Source organism: Neofelis nebulosa, chromosome 6, assembly GCF_028018385.1.
Source record: "Neofelis nebulosa isolate mNeoNeb1 chromosome 6, mNeoNeb1.pri, whole genome shotgun sequence".
Taxonomy (NCBI): Eukaryota; Metazoa; Chordata; class Mammalia; order Carnivora; family Felidae; genus Neofelis; species Neofelis nebulosa.
In genome coordinates, this window is record NC_080787.1 from 39,718,073 (window position 1) to 39,725,619 (window position 7,547).

At 47.5% G+C, this 7,547-nt stretch overlaps 1 pseudogene; it reads left to right on the top strand.

Annotated features, from left to right (window-relative positions):
* Positions 1-1,737: 1,737 nt before the first annotated feature.
* On the top strand, positions 1,738-2,166 carry LOC131513429 (large ribosomal subunit protein eL27-like; annotated as a pseudogene).
* Positions 2,167-7,547: the final 5,381 nt, after the last annotated feature.

Consider the following 7,547-nt stretch of genomic DNA (forward strand, 5'->3'; position numbering starts at 1 on the left):
CTGGTAACTTCTCTTCCTTTCTCCTCCCTGCTGTAAACCTTCCCTATCAGCAGGGGCCTTCCTAGCCTGAGACAGATTAGGAAAAGGAGAGACTCAAGCCGAAAAAAATGTGCTGTGTCTACCCCAGGGAGGGGCCAGGGATAATGAGGCGCTTCGTGCCCAGCTCTGCACCTCTACCCCCTATCCCGTCATCCCCTTCCCTGTGGTCAGGACTGAGCTGAGAGTCGTGGGGCTGATAGGAATGACAGCTGCCTCCGTGATTAACCCCTATAACCACACACAGAGGAGAGGCGGATGGGGAGTGGGGGCAGGAAGAAGTGAACTGGGGGGCATCACTCTTTAGCTAAATGGGAGGGCCTGGGAGGACCCTCACAGCCAGCTCTGGGTGTGAGATTTCCAGGGCGGGGCTCCCCACTTCTGGGGCAGTGGGCTCTCCCCTTCTGGGGTTTTCTTTGTTGCCACAGCTCCGCCGTGGTAGCAAGCCTGGCATTGGTGTTTATCAGGCAGCCTCTGTGCTGCCCCCTCCTTGAAGGGGAAATGAGAATGCACCTGTCTGTGCCTCAGTTTTCCCATCTCTAAAGCGGGAACAGCAAGCATTCCTACCTCGGCGACGGATGGGAAGACCTAATGTGCTGACACACGCAGAGCAGTTAGGACAGTGCTCGGCATGCAGGAAGTACTGTAAGCATAGCTGTTGCCAAATTTCATCAGATCTAAGCTGTCATGGTTTGGATGCACCATGACTTCAGGTACCTCTAAGAAAAATAAAACACTGCTGAAAATAACCAAAATTCACTGCTTGAAAGACATATCCTGATTTCAGAAATGCTAAAATTGTGGGGGAAAATGTGTTTCTTAGAAAGATGAAGTACAGCATTATTCTCCTTCATATTGCTTCCTAACTGAAGCACTTAGCCCCCCGCCAGCTGCACGGCAGGTGCTAAATAAACATTTGTTGAGTGAATGAGTGACAGGCCAGCAGCACCAAGTACGAGGGAGGTGAGGGGCGCCCAGAGCCTCTTGGAAAGCCCCACTCCCCATCTTCTTCCCCACTGGCTCCCAACCCCCCCCCCCCCCCCACCGTGGAGACTGCCTGGCCCAAGGTCTTTTCAGTCTCTGCCTGTCCCACTTTGCCCAACTCCAATGACCAAACCCCTCAGCCTGGCATGGCTCCCAACAGGTTAATTGGGTAGACTGGCTGATGGCCCCTCACCCAACACCCACCCACCCATGGGTACCATATGTGCTCTAGTGCCCTGGACCAAATAAAGCACACCTTCTCTGTGGTACCCTCAAGAGTGACCATTCACAGGAAGGTGCAATTATTTTTTTTTTAATTTTTTTTTCAACATTTTTTATTTATTTTTGGGACAGAGAGAGACAGAGCATGAACGGGGGAGGGGCAGAGAGAGAGGGAGACACAGAATCGGAAACAGGCTCCAGGCTCCGAGCCATCAGCCCAGAGCCTGACGCGGGGCTCGAACTCACGGACCGCGAGATCGTGACCTGGCTGAAGTCGGACGCTTAACCGACTGCGCCACCCAGGCGCCCCAGGAAGGTGCAATTAGATGGACTTCCTGGCTCCTGAGAAATGCTCAGACTACAGAGAAATGCTAGAAAGGGGGGCGGGAAGGGGGGAATGAAGGAAGGGGAACAGCGTGCATGTAGCTCTCTCCCCATTTTCTCTTTTAAAAAAGTTTTAAGAGTGGGCTTTCTTCCTTTCTGCCGTAGGGTCGAGTAGCTGGTGTCGAGATGGGCAAATTCATGAAATCTGGGAAGGTGGTGCTGGTCCTGGCCGGACGCTACTCGGGACGCTAGGCGGCCATCGGGAAGAACATCGATGATGGCACCTCAGACTGTCCCTACAGCCATGCTCTGGTGGCTGGAATTGACCTCTATCCCCGCAAAGTGACAGCTGCCATGGGCAAGAAGAAAATCGCCAAGAGGTCAAAGATCAAGTCTTTTGTGAAAGTTTATAACTACAATCACTTCATGCCCACAAGGTACTCTGGGGATATCCCCTTGGACAAAACTGTTGTCAACAAGGATGTCTTCAGAGACCCTGCTCTTAAATGCAAGGTCTGATGAGAGGCCAAGGTCAACTTTGAGGAGAGGCACAAGACCAGCAAGAACAAATGGTTCTTCCAGAAGCTGTGGTTTTTTTTTTTTTTTTAAAGCTCTTCAGCTGATTTTAATGCTCATTTTTATTTTTGAGACAGAGAGAGACAGAGCATGAACAGGGGAGGGTCTGAGAGAGAGGGAGACACAGGATCCGAAACAGGCTCTGGGCTTCGAGCTGTCAGCACAGAGCCCGATGCGGGGCTTGAACCCACGGACCGCGAGATCATGACCTGGGCCGAAGTCGGACGCTCAACCAACTGAGCCACCCAGGCGCCCCCAGAAGCTGCGGTTTTAAATCTGTTTTGTTTCAGTCATTAAAAATACCAAAAAAACAAAAACAAAAACAAAACAACAAAAAAATTTTTTTTAAGATGTTTATTTATTTTTGAGAGAGAGAGCATGCACCAGGGAGGGGCAGAGAGAGGGGGAGACACAGATTCCAAAGCAGGTTCCAGGCTCTGAGCTGGCAGCACAGAACCCAAAGTGGGGCTCAAACTCACAAACCGCGAGATCATGACCTGAGCCGAAGTCGGACGCTTAACCGACTGAGCCATCCAGGCGCCCCTCTCTCCCCTTTTTCTCCTCTGCAACTCTCTAAAAGGAGATTCAAATCCCAGCTGGCATTAGCAGCATGACCTTGGTCACGCTACTTCTCAGAAGCTCATTTTTTTCCTATCTGTGAAATGGGGATAACAATAGTTCCTTCCTACACTTGGTGAGAGGGCTAAATAAAACAACACATAGAGTGTCAGAGTGTCTGGCTGGCCCCTTCCTTTCCTCTGCTCTTCCCCCTACCCCTCTACTCTCTCACCTGCTCCTTTCTCTCTCCTCCTACCCCTTTCTAGCCCTGCCCTAAGACCTACTCAATGCCAAGACTGATTAGTTTTCCTTCAACCCCTGAGACGCACTTTAAATCCTGCAGGGAGGGAGGTGGGGCTCAGGACTGTGGAAGCCTGAGGCTGGGGGCAGCTGTAGCGGGGAGGGGCGGTCCTCACACTGGGAATTTGCACTCTGGTTATTCCCACAAAGATTTAATTTGTGTCTTAATGGGCCACAGCCTCCTCCGTAAAAGCCCTAAAGTGCCTTTTCTTTTTTAAAAAAATGAAAGTTGCTGATTGTGTCTGGTGCTTCCTGGGGCATGGCGAGGGAGAGGCAAGAGAGAGGGGAGAGGGGAAAAGAGGAAGAGGAGGTGGCAGGGCTTAGGACTGTCAGATTCTGCTTTTCCCCTTTTCCTTCTTGGCTCCAGGCTCCCCTTGTCCAGAACCAGTATCATGGTCCTGGTGGGTGGTGACGGTGGCTGCCCCTGGCTGATCTGGAGAGAGCAGTTAATGGCCTGAAATACTGAACGCTGTTTCCCCGGATTCCGTTCTCCTGGAAGGACAGAGATTATTGAGGTACAGCCATTCAACTCAATCCAAACAACAACCCCCACTGATCAGAACTCCTACACTGTGTGAAGGTATGGCTGGGACCCTGGGGGCTTTAGGGGAGGAGGAGAGGGATGGGAGAAAGAGGAGATGTTAAACACTTCACCACTGCTTGGTCGGCCCTTATTGGAGAACTAGTTCCCTCTCCCTCTCCCCTCCCCACCCCCCAACAACACCTGCTCAGTATCTCCCTCCAAAACTCACCACAGAGCCCTGAGCTCAGACCTTGGCCTCAACCACCATCGCATCTCTAGTCCTCCCAGAATCGCTCTTACTGCTTGTTGTGTCTTCCTAGCTGACACCCTCCAGCATTGACTTGGGGACTGCTGAGGAACCCAGGGTATGGTGTTTGGGTCTCCCAGCTGAGAAGCACCAGTTTGTAGGATTCCCAAACCATTGACTCTTAGAATCAAGATCTCTCCTTCCAACAAACAACATTCTGGGCCAAGGTGGCCCAGGTGGTTAATTCCAATGGGGAGAGCAGATGTATCTGAGTAATCAATTCAATGCCAATCAAGATAACTTATTACAGATAGATGTGAAAAATAGCAAAGTTCTCAGTTTTCCTTCTGTTGAGGCTTTTTATGTCTTATCTCACCATGCCAACCTCACTCCACTGGGCATAGATGATTGTGCCTATTAGCCAAATGGGGAAACTGAGGCAGGGGGCTAGAAAAACAGGAACCAGTAGGTTATACACACCAGGAATTAGATATTCAACCAAGCCAAGGTGAGCCATCCTTAAGTTCCTCCTCTCCTACCCCCATCTTTTTTTTTTTTTTTTTAAAACGTTTCTTTATTTTTGAGACAGAGAGACAGAGCATGAACGGGGGAGGGGCAGAGAGAGAGGGAGGCACAGAATCGGAAGCAGGCTCCAGGCTCTGAGCCATCAGCCCAGAGCCCGACGCGGGGCTCGAACTCGCGGACCGCGAGATCGTGACCTGAGCTGAAGTCGGACACTTAACCGACTGAGCCACCCAGGCGCCCCTCCTACCCCGATCTTCTACCTATAATTTTTTCTATGTCTCCAGCTCAGGTTTAGGATCTTTAAAGTGGGGAGAATTAGAAGTTGTCTTGCCAAATACCCATCCCCCTCCTTCACTGTGGTTCTCTGGAGGCACTTGAACCGGTGATAACAAATGTAGATGCCTACAGGGGCAAGCCAGGTGGGAAACACAAATGTGCAAATTAGACCAGATATAGAACTGCAGGGAGTGGAGAGGTCTGTGGCAAAGTAGAGAGTGTGTGGCCTTCCTTATAGCAGTCAAACCCCAATAATTAAAATGAAGAATATGAATCTTCTGGTTAAACAATGTAATTGAATATGCACATTTATCTTTTTAAAGGCAAAAAACAAAATCACAAAAAGAGAATAAAGAGGGGTGCCTGGGTGGTTCAGCTGATTGGCCATTTGACTTCGGCTCAGGCCATGACCTCACATTTCGTGAGTTTGAGCCCCCTATAAGGGCTCTCTGCTGTCAGGGTGGAGCCCACTTCTGATCCTCTGTCTCCCTCTCTCTCTGTCCCTCCCCCACTCAGGCACGCTCTCTCTCTCTTTCAAACATAAATAAACATTAAAAAAAAATAAAATAAAAAGTCTCTAGTGGGGGGCACCTGGGTGGCTCAGTCGGTGAAGCGTCTGACTCTTGATGTCGGCTCAGGTCATGATCTCATGGTTGTGGGATGGAGCCTGGATTTGGGCTCCATGCTGAGCGTGGAGCCTGCTTGGGAATCTCTCTCTCTCTCTCTCTCTCTCTCTCTCTCTCTCTCTCTCTCTCTCAATAAAAGTCTTTAGTAAGAGCAGTTAGACGCTCTGGCCTCCTCTCAGACCTCAGTCAGTTACCCTGTCCCCACCCCAGCAGAAGCCTGGATGTTTATTCCCAGGAGGGGTTGAACCAAAGGACCTCCAGTCTCACGAATAACAGGCCAGCTGGAAGTAAGGTGCTATACAAGTTTCCTAGGGCTGTCATAACACACAATCAAAAATAATTTTCATGGCTGAAAATAATAGAAATGTATTCTTTCACAGTTCTAGAGGTCTGAATTATGTCAAGATGTCAGCAGAGCTGTGCTCCCTGCAAAAGCTCAAGGGCAGAATCCTTCCTTGCCCCTTCTAACTTCCAGTGGCTCTGGGGGTTCCTTAGCTTGTGACCACATAACTCCAAACTCCACTTCTATCCTCACATGGAAGTCTCCTCTGTGTGTCTGTTCTCTGTATGTCACTTACAGGATACCTGTCATTGGATGTAGAGCCCACCTTGATACTCCAGGATGACCTCATCTCAAGATCCTTAGCTTAATTACATCCACAGAGATCCTCTTTCCAAATATGTTCTCATTGGCAGGTTCAAGGAATTACAACTTGGGCACCTTTTAGGGAGCCAAACAACTCACTGCAGGTATTTTACTGGAAGAGATGATAAGTGACAGTCTGTTCTCCGAACAGCGGGACTCCAGCTCTCTTTCCCTACTCAGTTCTAAGCATGCTGGCAGTCAGGTTTATACTCCCTGGAGGAGATTGGAGAACCTCTCCCTGGAGAAACTGACTATCTTAAGAGAAAAGTCTATATGTGCTGACATTGGGCATCTGCCAATGAAGCAGCTAAGTCCCCACCTGATCACCTACCCATGAGGCCCACTGGGTGGGAAGGACAGCCTCCCCATAGAGCTGTCAGATGATTTCCTAGTAACCCGCTTTTAAGTATGAACAGATAGCAGGGATCATCACATGTGTGCAGAGTCTTCAGTTTAAAAGATGAAGACCAAACAGAAAAGCAGAAAAGAAAGGAAATCTGACAAAATGGAAACCATGCAGGAAGCTGATGAGAACTTACAAAATAAAAAGCAATATAAAACTTATTTCCAGAGAGATGAGAATATGTTGTATCCATGTAATAAGAACAAAATACTATAAAAGGAATCATTCTGAAAAAAAGTGTTCTTAAAAATGAAAAATAATTTAAAAGGATAGCTACTTGGGGTACCTGGGTGACTCGGTTGGTTGAGCATCCGACCTCAGCTTAGGTCATGATCTTGTGGCTAGTGGGTTCAAGCCCCACATTGGACTCTGTGCTGACAGTTCAGAGCCTGAAGCTTGCTCCAGGTTCTGTGTCTCTGTCTCTCTCTGTCCCCCCGTGCTTGCACTCTCTGTCTCTCTCTCAAAAATAAATAAATAAATAAATAAACATTAAAAAAAAAATTGGGTCAGTCACCAACATTTAAAAAAAAAGTAAAAATAAAAATAAAAGGACAGCTACTTAACTTCAATATAAAAGTATAGAAATAGGGGCACCTGGGTGGCTCAGTCAGCTAAGCGTCCAACTTCAGCTCAGGTCACGATCTCACAGTCTGTGAGTTCAAGCCCTTCGTCAGGCTCTGTGCTAACAGCTCAGAGCCTGGAGCCTGCTTCAGATTCTGTGTCTCCCTCTCTCTCTCTCTGCCCCTCTCCTGCTCATGTTCTGTCTCTCTCTGTCTCAAAAATAAATAAATAAAAGTATTTAAATTTTTTAAAAAAGTGTAGAAATAAATTTATGGAAATCTCCCACAAAGTACAATAAAAAGACAAAAAGTGGGAAAATGGAAGAGAAAAAAGAAGAAAATTCAAAGATCAGTTGAGAAGATCCAACATATGTCTTGTAGGAGTAACAGAAAAGGAAGAAGAAGAAAAAAAACAAACAAACAGAGAATATAGAGGGAAGAAATAAGCAAAGAAGTAATATAAGAAAATTTCTTTCCCAGTACTAAGAGACATGCTTGAGATCATCCAGAACAATGAATAGGAAAGGACCTCTATAAAGCCACATCATTATAAAATTTCAAAATACTAGTGATAAAAAAAGAAATCCTACAAACTTCTAGAGATTAAAAAAACAAAAGTCACCTGGAAAGGGAAAGGAATCATAATGGACTCAGATTTTTCAACCACAGCAGAAGCTAGAAAATAATGAATCAATGCATTTTAAATGCTAAGGGACATGGCTTTCTGTCTAGAATTGCATA